The sequence below is a fragment of the Felis catus genome, chromosome E3 (assembly GCF_018350175.1).
Source record: "Felis catus isolate Fca126 chromosome E3, F.catus_Fca126_mat1.0, whole genome shotgun sequence".
In the NCBI taxonomy this organism is placed as follows: domain Eukaryota; kingdom Metazoa; phylum Chordata; class Mammalia; order Carnivora; family Felidae; genus Felis; species Felis catus.
In genome coordinates this window covers 240782-252799 of record NC_058383.1, presented here as the reverse complement: position 1 = coordinate 252799, position 12018 = coordinate 240782, and the positions used below count along the sequence as shown (strand labels likewise).

The window sequence follows — 12018 nt, the reverse complement described above, 5'->3', positions numbered from 1 at the left end:
GGCCGAGGCTGTTCCGTCGCGTAGAGACCGCATCGTGTTTATTTATTCGTCCCGCCGCGGGCGCTCGGGTTGCTTCCTCTTCACAAAGAGGCTGCAATGAACACGGAACAGGAATGTCGGCTCAGGGCTTCGCTTTCAGTTCCCGGGCGTGTGTGCAGAGGTGGAGTCTGTGTTAGTTTCCCGAGGAGCCACGTGCTGTTCTCTGCGGCCGCGCCATGTTGCTTCATTCCTTTCTAGGACAGAATAATATTGCTGTTCGTGGGTCTGCCCCAGTTTGTCTGTCCGTCACCCCCAAGGGTCATTTGCATACTTTCTACCATTCAGCTACTGTGAGCAGTGCTGCTGTGTGTGTTTGTGCACGTGCTCTTTTTTCAAACTACTGTTCTCAATTCATCCGGATACACATCTAGGGGTAGAGTTGTTGAGTCACGTGGTAATTCTACGTCTTAATCCTTTTGAGGAAATGCCAAACTATTTTACACTTAGGCTCCACCCTGTTACGTTTCCACAAGTTCGGTTTAAGGGTTCCAATTTGTCAACATCTTTGCCACCATTTGTTATTTTGTAGTTTTCTTGATTATAGCAATTTTAGTGTGTGTAAAAGAGTAACTGTGGTTTAAATCTTCATTTCCGTAAGGATTAATGATGTTTAACATCTTTCCATGTCTAATCACTATTCCTATGATCTCCCTGGGGAAAGGTGTATCCAAGTGCTTTGTCCATTTTAAAAATTGGGTGTTTTGTTGTGGTGGTTGATGATGACGTGTTGTACAAACTATTTACGTATCCTATAAAACAGACTCTTACCAGACAAATAATGTGCATGTATTGTCTTCCATTCTAGACATTGTCTTTTCACTTTTGGGATAGCACCTTTTGCTGTCCAGAGGTTTTTAATTTTGGGGAAATTAAATTCATCTATTTTTCTTTCCTTGATTGTGCTTTGGTGTCAGCTCTAAGAGCATTGTTAAAGTCAATGGTCATGAACATATATCTCCATTTATTTCTCCCAGAGTTTATGTAAGTTTACCTCTTACATTCAAGCTTTTGGTCCACTTTGAGTTAATGTTTTTATGTGATGTGAGGGTAAGGGTCCAATTTCATTCCTCTGCGCATGGATAGCCAGTTGTCTAGCACCCTTTGTTGCAAAGACCATCGTTTCCCCAACACCATGTTGTACACCCTTGTCAAAATTCGGTTGATGATTGATGAAAGGGTATATTTCTGGGTTTTCATTTAAATCCCACTGATCTGTATGTATATCTTTATGACAGTATCACACTGTTTATTTATTGTTGCTTTGTTTTGAAGATCTGAAATGGGGAAGTATGCACTTCTACCTTTGATTTTTTTTGATTAGAGTTAGGGTTTTAGGGTTTAGGAATTAGGGGTTGGGGTTAGGGTGAGCGGTTAGGGTTCGGGGTTTGGGGTTCAGGGTTAGGGTGTTAGGGTGTTAGGGTGTTAAGGTTTGGGGTTTGGGTTCGGGTTCAGTGATCGGGGTTTGGGTTTTGGGTTTGGGTTTGGGGTTCGGGTTCGGGTTGGGATCGGGTTCGGGTTTAGGGTTTAGGGTTAGGGTTTAGTGTTAGGGTTAGGGTTAAGGTTAGGGTTTAGAGTTACGGTTTAGGGTTCGGGTTCCAGTTTAGGATTCGGGTTAGGGTAAGAGTTTAGGGTAGGGTTAGGGTTTAGGTTTAGGTTAGGGTTAGGGTTAGGGTTTAAGGTTAGGTTTAGGTTAGGGTTTTTGGTTAGGGTTAGGGTTAGGGTTAGAGTGTTAGGCTTAGAGGGTTAGGGTTAGTGATAGGTATTAGGGTTAGAAGGTTCCGGTTAGAGGTTCGGGGTTAGGCTTCGGGTTAGGATTTAGGGTTAGGGGTACGGGACAGGTTTCAGTTCAGGGTTTACATGATTTTCTGGATCAGGGGTTTCGGGTTAGGGTCCGTGGTCAGTGTTAGGGGTTAAGATTAGGGGTTAGTGTTAGGGTTCGTGTTAGGTTAGGTTGATGGTTCGGGTTTGGGATTAAGGATTGGTGTTAACTTTTATGGTTTAGGTTTTAGGGTATATGATTACTTTAGAGTTAAAGTTAGGGATACCTCCCCTGAGGTTCCATGTGCTGAATCTACAGTAGTGTAGTTGTCTCCCCAAAGGGCTCAGTGGAGGTTACATGGGATGGTGTTGGTTAGGATTCGTCTTTTGTTTGCAAGTAAGGAGAAATATATTGGACACTGGTCTGGTAGCTCCCAGGAATCCTCTCGGGCACCTGCAGGATGGCCCGGGAAACGACATAGTGATGTTCCAGGTTCCATGCCGAGTGACCCTGCACCACTTCTGGACCCCAGGCGCGTGTTGTTGTCCGACTTTGGTATTGGGTCCCCATGGGGATACAGTCTTAAATAGGGCTAGTTGTCGTTCCAGGTATGTTGCCTGGGCTGAATCGACTCCTTTCTCGTGATCTCCCTTGAGGTCTGAAGTGAGTGTCCATGCTACCATGCAGGTCAAGTGTAGGGTTAGGGTTCGAGATAGGGTTAGGTTTTGGATGAGGGTTGTGGTTATTGTTAGGGCTAGGGTTAGGGTTAGTTCCCAGTAGGGTTAGGGTTAGGTCCCAGGAGGCTTCAGGCGATGAACCCACAGCAGGGCAGTGGTCCCCCCAAGGGGTGAGTTGAGGGCACACGGGAGGGTGCCGGTCAGGATCAGTCTTTGGCTGCCAAGGCCACACACGTCGATGGAACCCTGGTCGGGTAGGCCTCAGGAATCCTCTTGGGCAGCTGAAGCTGGGCCTGGGAAACGACATGGTCAGCTTCCAGGTTCCATGACAAGTGAGCCTGCACCGCTTTTGAACCCTAGGCGCGTGGCGTTTTCACATTTTGGTATTGGGTCCCCATGGGGAGAGTGCCTTAGCTAGGGTTAGGGTTTCGGGCCGGGATGTCGCCAGGGCCGAAGCGACTCCGGTATCGTGATCTCCCTCGAGGGCTGAAGTGAGGGCCCATGACAGAAGGCGGCTCAAATCCAGGGTCAGGGATCGAGGCAGGCTTAGGTTTCGGTGGAGGGTACGGTTCGGGGTAGGGTTATGGTTAGGGTCAGGTCCCAGGAGGCTCCAGGCGATGAACCCACAGCGGTGCAGTGGTCTCCCCGAAGGGCTGAGTTGAGGGCACACGGGTGAGTGCCGGCCCTGATTAGTCTTTGGGTTCCAAGGCCAGACAACTCTATGGGCCACTGGTCGGGTAGGCCTCACCATTCCTCTGGTGCAGCTCTAGTCATTCTTTAGAAATGACATGGTGATGTTCCAAGTTCCATGCCGAATATATCTGCACCGATTCTTGAACCTGTGTGTGTGCTGTTGTCAGATGTTTGAACTGGGTCCCCATGGGGAAAGAATTATAGCTAGGGTGAGGGTTAGGGTTAGGGTTAGTTCCCAGTAGGGTTAGGGTTAGGCACCCACCACCAGGGAGGGTGCCAATCAGAATTAGTCTTTGGGTTCCTAGGCCAAAAGTGTGGGCCACCCTGCGGTGAGGCCTCAGGAATCCTCTCGTGCAGCTGCAGTTGACTTTGAAAGAGACATGGTGGTGTTCCACGTTCCATGCCACGTATTTCTGCACTGATTCTCGAACCCATGTACGTGCTGTTGTCAGGCTTTGGAATTGGGTCCCCATGGGGAGATAGCCTTAGCCAGGGTTAGGGTTCATTCCCGGATGTCGCCAGGGCTGAAGCGACTTAAGTTTCGTGATTTCCCTCATGGGCTCAATTGAGGGGCCATGCCAGTGTGTGGGTCATGTGTTGGTTAAGGTTTAGAGGTAGGGTTAGGTGTAGGTTGAGGGATAAGTTTTAGGGTTAAGGTTAGGGTTAGGGTTAGGTCCCACTAGTCTCCAGGCACTGAACCCACAGCCGAGCAGTTGTCTCCATGAAGTGCTGAGTGGAGCACCCAAGGGAGGGTGCATGTCAGGAGTAGTCTTTGGGTTTCTAGGCTAGACAAATGTATGGGCCACCCTTCAGGTAGGTTCAGGAATCCTCTCGTGCCGCTGCAGTCACGCTTCGCAACTTACATGATGATGTTCCATGTTCCATGCCAAGTATTCCTGCACCGATTCTTGAACCCATATGCGTGTCGTTGTCAGACTTTGGAATTGGGTCCTCATGGGGAGAGAGCCTATACTAGGGTTAGGGTTTGGTCCTGGGACGTCGCCAGGGCTAAATCGACCCCAGTTTCGTGATCTCCCTCGAGGGCTGAATTGAGGGCCCATGAGAGGGTACGGTTCAAGTGTATGGTTGGGATTAGAGATAGGGTTAAGTGTAGGATGAGGTTTATGGTTAGGGTTACGGTTAGGGTTATTGGTAGGTCCCATGAGGCTCCAGGCACTGACCCCACAGCAGAGCAGTTGTCTACTTGAAGGGCTAAGTTGACTACAGAAGGAGGGTGCCGGTCTGGGTTAGTCTTTCGGTTCCAAGGCCAGACAAATATATGAGCTACCCTTTGGGTAGGCCTCAGGAATCCTCTTGTGCAGCTGCAGTCATGCTTTGCAAATGACTTGGTGATGTTCCACGTTCCATGCCAAGTATTTCTGCACCGAGTCTCGAACCGGTGATCGTGTGGTTGTCAGACTTTGGAATTGGGTCCTCATGGGGAGAGAGCCTTAGCTAGGGTTAGAGTTCGGTCCATGGACGTAGCCAGTGCTGAAGGGACATCAGTGGTGTGAATTCCATGGAGGGCTGATGTGAGGGCCCATGAGCGGTTGTGGGTCTGGTTTAGTTATAGTGTGATAGATAGGTTTAGGTGTAGGGTGAGGGTTATGGTTATGTTTATGGTTAGGGTTAGGGTTAGGTCCCAGGAGGCTCTAGGGACTGAACTCACAACAGTGCAGTTGGCTTTCCGAGTGGCTACACCGAGTGCACTAGGGAGGGTGCCAGTTAGGATTAGTCTTTGGGTTCCAAGGCAGACACTTAATGGGTCGCTCTTCAGGTAGGCCTGAGAAATCCTCTCTTGTAGCTGCAGTCGCGTTTTGGAAATGACATGGTCATGTTCCAGGTTCCATGCCAAGTATTTCTGCACCGATCCAGGAGCCAATTTGCGTGCTGTTGCCAGACTTTGGAATTGGGTCCTCATGGGGAGAGAGCCTTAACCAGGGTTAGGGTTCGGTCCAGTGATGTCGCCAGGGCTGAAGTGCCTGCAGTCTTGTGATCTCCCGGGAGCGCTGAATTTGAGGGTCCAGGCAAGCGTGCGGATCAAGTGTAGGGTTAGGGTGAGAGGTAGGGTTAGGTCTAGGTTGAGGGTTATGGTTAGGGTTCGGGTTAGGTCCCAGGAACCTCCAGGCACTGAACACACAAGAGTGCAGTTGTCTCCACAAATGGCTGTGTCGAGTCCACTAGGGAGGGTGCCAGGTAGGAATACTCTTTGTGTCCAAGCCAGAGAAGTGTATGAGACAGTCTTCAGGTAGGCCTCAGAAATCCGCTTTGTAGCTGAGGTCGCGCTTTCGAAATTACATGGTGATGTTCCCGGTTCCATGCCGAGTATTTCTGCACCAATTTCCGAACCTGTGTGCGTGCTGTTGTCAGACTTTTAAATTGGGTTCCCATGGGTAAAGAGTCTTCACTAGAGTTACAGTTCGGTCCAGGCATATCGCCAGGGCCGAAGTGACACCAGTGTTGTGAAATCCATGGAAGGCTGACGTGAGGGCACATGTGCAGCTGTGGATCTGGGTTAGTGTGATAGATAGGGTTATGTGTAGGTTGAGGGTCATGGTTAGGGTTACGGTTAGGGTTAGGGCTAGGTCCCAGGAGCTCCAGGCACTGAACCCACAGCAGAGCAGTTGTCTCCCCGAAGAGCTGAGTGGAGTACACTAGGGAGGGTTCCAGTCAGGATTAGTCTTTGGGTTCCAAGGCCAGACAACTTTTTGGTACGCTCTTCGGTTAGTCCTCAGAAATCCTCTCTTGTAGCTGCAGTTGTGCTTTGGAAATGACATGGTGATTTTCCAAGTTCCGTGCCGAGTTATTCTGCACTGATTCTCAAACATGTGTGTGTGCTCTTGTCAGAGTTTGGAATTGGGTCCCCATGAGGAGAGATCCTTAGCTAGGATTAGGGTTCGGTCCAGGGACATCTCCAGGCTTATACTGTCATCAGTGTTGTGAAATCGCTGGAGGGCTGAAGTAAGTGCACATGCTCAGATGTGGGTCTGGTGTAGAGTTAGTGTGATAGATAGTGTTAGGTGTAGGGTGAGTGTTCTGGGTAGGGTTATGGTTAGGTCCCAGGAGGCTCCAGGCAATTACCCCACAGCAGAGCCATTTTCTCCCTGAAGGGCTGAGTGGAGTACACAAGGGAGGGTGCTGGTCAGGATTAATCTCTGGGTTCCAAGCCGAGACACGTGTATGGGCCACCCTTTGGGTAGGCTTCAGGAATCCTCTCGTGCAGCTGCAGTCGCGCTTTGGAAATGACCTGTTGATATTCCACATTCTGTGCCGAGTATTTCTTCACCGATTCTCTAAACCATGTGTGTGCTGTTGGTGGAAAATATACAAATGTATATTTTCTGATGGAATGATATCTACATTGATGTCGTTCGTGTGTTAAAGTGCACTAGTATGATTGTATGACTATCAAGTCTTTAAGTTTTTACTTATTTGTGTATTGGATGGTCTCAAGTTGAGCGCATTTATGTTCACAATTGGATCTTTTTGTTGGATTGTACCTTTTAGTATTATAGTGTCCTTCTTTGTCTCTTGTTGCAGTTTTATTTTTAAATCTATTTTGTCTGATATAGGTATGGCTACTGCTGTTTTTTTTTTTGAGACTTTAGTTCTATAATTAGTCTCTTTTAGGTAGAAGATTGATGAGTCCTGTATCTTATTCATTCTATCACCCAGTGCCTTTTATTATGAGGAGAGAGAGAGCACAGGCATGGGAGGGCAGGGCGGGGGAATGGGGGAAGATAGAAAGAGAGAGAATGAGAATGAGAATGAGGATGTATCTTAAGCAGGTTCCATGCTCAGTGCAGAGTCCACTTGGGGCTCAATTCCATGATCCTGGCATCATAGCCTGAGCCGAATTCAAGAGTAGAAATCTCGGGGTGCCTGGGTGGCTCAGTTGGTTAAGTGTCCGACTTCGGCTCAGGTCATGATCTCGTGGTTCACGAGTTCAAGCCCCGCGTCGGGCTCTGTGCTGACAGCTCGGAGCCTGGAGCCTGCTTCCGATTCTGTGTCTCCCTCTCTCTCTGACCCTCCCCCCCATTCATGCTCTGTCTCTCTCTGTCTCAAAAATAAATAAACGTTAAAAAAATTTTAAAAACAAAAAGATTAGAAATCTCAAACTATTGAGCCATCCAGGTGCCCCTATTTGTCACCCAGTGCCTTTTTTTTGAGCATTTATTCTGTTTCCATTCAAAGTAATTGATAGACATGTACTTGTCTTTTATTACTTGATGTTGGTTGTTTCTGAATCTTTCTGATACTTTCTTCTTTTTCTCTTTTTTATGGTTTGCTGGGTTTCTTTAGTAGCACAGTTGAAATTGCTTGTCTTTATACACTGCATATGTATTAGTGGTGTTTGATTTGTGGTTATTATTAGGTTTGTACCTAACCACTTCTTCATATAGAAGTCTATATTAAGTTGATAGTTGTTTAAGTTTGAACCAGTTCTTTACTCCTCTCCTCCCCGTGTTGTAGATATGTAGTGTCATATTTCAAAACCTTTCATATCGCGAATACCTTGGCTGATGTTTTATAGATATACTCATTTTTATTGCTTGTGTGTTTCGCATTTTAATACTGTCACTTTAGGTATTTCTTTTCCACTTAAAGAGTGCCCTTTAACATTTCTTGCAGGAGTGGTTTGTTGGTTATGAACTCGCTTAGTATTTATTTGGGAACATCTTGATCTCTCCTTCCATCATTGTGCTGGATAGACTCTCTTTGGCTGCAGATGTTTTCCATTTGGCACCTTTACCATACCGTGCTGCTCACTTACGGTTTCAAAGTTTCTTCTGAAAAACATCCAGTGATAGCCTTATGGGGTTTCCCTTGCAGGTAACTGCCATCTTTTGTTTTCCTGCTGTTAAAATTTTGCTTTATCATGACATTCTGCATTTTAATTACTATATGATTTGGTGTGGATCTGCTTCTGTTGAATATATTGGGGGTTCTTTGTGCCTCCTGCTTCTGGATCTGTTTCCTTCCCGCATTAGGGAAATTTCATCTATTGTGTCTTCAAATAAATTTTTTGGTTCTATTTCTTGGAGTTCTGAGAATGAGAAATAGGACAGGAAAGACCTATTGAAGGTTCTCTGATGAACCACTAGATTTGCATGTGTGGAGGATAGATTTGGGACTCAAATGAATAACCTACCTTTAACTTCAAAGAATTAGAAAAAAACTACAGTCTACGTCCAATGTTCTCAAAAGGGACAAAGTAATCCATATGAGAGTAGAAACCAATGAAACTGAGATCATGAAATCAATAGAAAATATGAAGAAGATCAAAAGTGGGTTTTCTGAAGAGTGAAACAAAATTGTCAGTACTATACATAGACTATGCTAAGACAGAGGACCTTATTCAAAAGAATTATAAATAAAAGAGTAGACATTACACCTGATACCAAAGAAACATAAAGGAGACAAAGAGGCAACTACGGCCAAATTAGATGCCAGCAAACCGCCTACCTAGAAGAAATGGATAGATTCTTAGAAACACACAACCTACCAAGACTGTATCAGGAAGAAATAGAAGGTTTGCACAGACCCATTAAAGGAAGACTGCATCGATACAAGAAGATAACCAATGCAAGTAAATTGAATCAGTAATCGAAATTCTCTCAGGGAAGAAAAGCCCAGGACCAGGTGGATTCACTGGTGAATGTGAATAAACGTTTGTAGAAGAAACTAACAGCAGTCGTCTCACTGATTCAAAAGGAACGAACACCACCAAACTCATTTCATGATACTGGAATTACCCTGGTAGGAGCCAGAAAAGGATACTACCTGAACAGAAAACTATAGGCCAGTATTCCCGTGATGAATATAGATGACATGTAACATAGTGTGTCAGCTATTCCCAAATAACATGATTTTTTAAAATAAGGTAAAGGAATGAAATAAAAAGTTTAATGTAAAAGAACCTGTTAATATCTAATCAAGAAATGCAGTAAAGTTCCAAACTAGAAAGTCACCATATCAAATTCTATAGCATTCCTATACACTAACCAAATTATCTAAGAAGTAAAGAAAACAATCCCATTTACAATAGCATCAAAAACAATAAAATTTATAGGAATAAATTTAGCCAAGGAAGTGAAAGATCTCTCTACAGAAAACTATAACACCTGTGTACAGAAATGGAAGAAATTCAATTTGGATGAAAGAAACAGGAGAACACACAAGTCAGTGAAAAGCCATCCCACGTCCATCTTTTGCAGGAATTAATATAGATACAATGTCCATACTACCCAAAGCCATCTAGAGATTCAGTGCAATCTCTATTAAGACTCCGATGCAATTTGTATGCAATTAGAAAATCATATCCTAAAATGTATTTGGAACCACAAAAAGACCCCAAGTAGCCAATGCAAGAAAGAACAAAACAGGAGGCATCACACTTCTTGATTTCAAGCTGCATTCTAACACAAAGAAATCAGATATATCACTGGCATAAGCACACACACAAGACAAGGGAATGGAAATTGAGAGGCCAAACTAAACCCTTGCATTGCACAGTCAACTAGTATTTGACAAGGGAGTCAAGAATACACAGTGGAGAAGGGTAGTCTCTTTTTAAAAAAAAATTTTTAACGTTTATTTATTTTTGAGACAGAGAGAGAGACAGCATGAACAGGGGAGGGTAGAGAAAGAGGGAGACACAGAATCTGAAACAGGCTCCAGGCTCTGAGCTGTCAGCACAGAGCCTGATGAGGGTCTCAAACTCACGGACCGCGAGATCATGACCTGAGCCGAAGTCGGACGTTTAACCGACTGAGCCATCCAGGTGCCCCGGAGAAGAGTAGTCTCTTGAATAACTGGTGCTGGGAAAAAAGGATATTCACGTGTGTAATGTGTAAAGCTTAGCACCTTATGTTATACCACTCCAAGAATTAACTAGAAATGGATTAAAGATGTAAATGAATGATACAGAAACAAAATTCTTCCTCATCATTTCAGCTCTTACTATGCCAACATGGAGCTGTTGAGGTGGTGAAGGGCTGGGCGGAGAGTAGTCCTGGAAATAGAAGACTGTGTAGAACAGACTTTCTTTAGTAGTCTGGAGTTATCCCTCTGATCCTTTAAGACTAGCCACTTCCTTCCCTACGTTTGCAGACACAGCTAGTACCATGCATGCTGCCAGCAATGCACTGCTTTGTCTCCTCCAACTCCTAAAAGCTCTAGGTGGGACCCAGTGGGAAGGGTGGAGTTTAGTGGCACCAATGATGCCCTGTTGAAGCCAGATGGAGGGGAAGGAGACAGGTACCATTCCAGCTTCATTGGGGTTCAGGTATGTTAGTATTGGTGTTGGATTTTTCACCTTTTACCCTAACACATCTCAAAAGTTTAATTTCTGTCCTGCAGGTCCACGTGGTTTCCAGAACATTTCCTCCTTTCCCAGAAGTGCCCTCCATGTCCTACTCCATGGGCTGCCCTTTATCACTGTCTGTGGGCTTTAGGCCACCTCCACCTTCTCCAAATTGGGGTCCTCTGGGACCTCACCTTCCACCTCCACCATCTGGAAAGATGATATGACCAGTATGAGTTGACTTATAAAACACGTTTTGTCTTTTACTTGTTATGTGTTTGGAGAAGATGCAGTGACGGCACCACAGGGGTTACAGGCCAGCCTGAGTGAGGATGTTGTAACGTGATTCAGGTTTCTCAGGACATGCATGAAATGGGCAGTCATTTCCACATAGTGAGCTGGGCAACACGTGTCTCTGATAGAGAAGGAAAGAGGCCTTATACATGTGACAGACACAGCACTCCCTAGGATGTTGCTTGTACAGAGACCATGTGCTGGGCTCTCTGAGGGATGAGACACACCGCTAACTTAGTTTCTAGTGAGTTGAGACCTGAGCTGTTCACAGCTGCTTGATTAGTTATAAAAACACCCAAACCAGGGTCCTGTAAACCTTCCTCAAAAGACAGGATCAGATCTCCCTCTTGTCCTCAAGGGTCACCTGAGACACCTGAAAAACCCTCTGCCCCTGGTAAGGGACCCGAGAGTGTGAATGAGTTGAATATAATGAAACATGTGGCGGATGGTTTCTTTTTCTTCCACATAGTCTATGCAGGTCAGAATCAACCTCCATCTACCTCCATCATTTATGAGACCTAGGACGTGGTGCAGCTCCCATGGGGAATATCAGTTGTGTCTCTACCAAGGATGCAGAGAAAGACAAGGTAAATTCTGTTGCCCGTTTCAGTTGCAATGATTTCTGGAAAATTTTATCTGGCCTTGTCTGGGTTTCTATGTCCTCTAGTGTCTTTACTGCTTGATTTACATCCTCACAAGCCTCCAGGCTTCTCCAGTTTAAGATCATCATGTTAGCTAGAGCCTCTGGAAGCCACAAGTGCATGGAGGCTGAGGACCACGTGGCTCTCACTTTGTGTTTTTGGAAATAACTTGAAGAGGATGACACTTCATTGCACCCCAAGTCTTCTGGAGCATCTGACTCCTTCCCCACCTTCTTTACATGGGATTATCCTTATTATTTTCATTTTTTCCTATTTTAGTGTAGGCGATGAATTTGTTCAGAATGTCTGCTATGAGCCTCGTGACTGGAATAGATAAAAACTCTTTCCAACATTATATTGTGTGCTTTGTGCAGTGCTGAGGGTTTTTAGAAAAATTTCAGAATTCATTACTGGTCCTTCTGTGTTGGTAAATATACAATAGAGAATTTCTCCAGTTGTCCCCTTCGTGGAAATACTCTGAATTTTTAGAAGCGGCATGTGTAATCAAAAATGTATATGGAACTGCAGTCATGAAGGGAGAGAATCAGTGATTACCTGCAGGGCCAGTATCTCAGAGTTTTTGTTTTTTTTTAATTTTTTTTCAACGTT

General features: G+C 45.3%; 1 pseudogene; it reads left to right on the top strand.

Moving 5' to 3' along the window:
• The first annotated feature begins 9901 nt into the window (after nucleotides 1-9901).
• The window catches only part of LOC109495063, a 51685-nt pseudogene continuing 49568 nt past the window's right edge, over nucleotides 9902-12018 (top strand).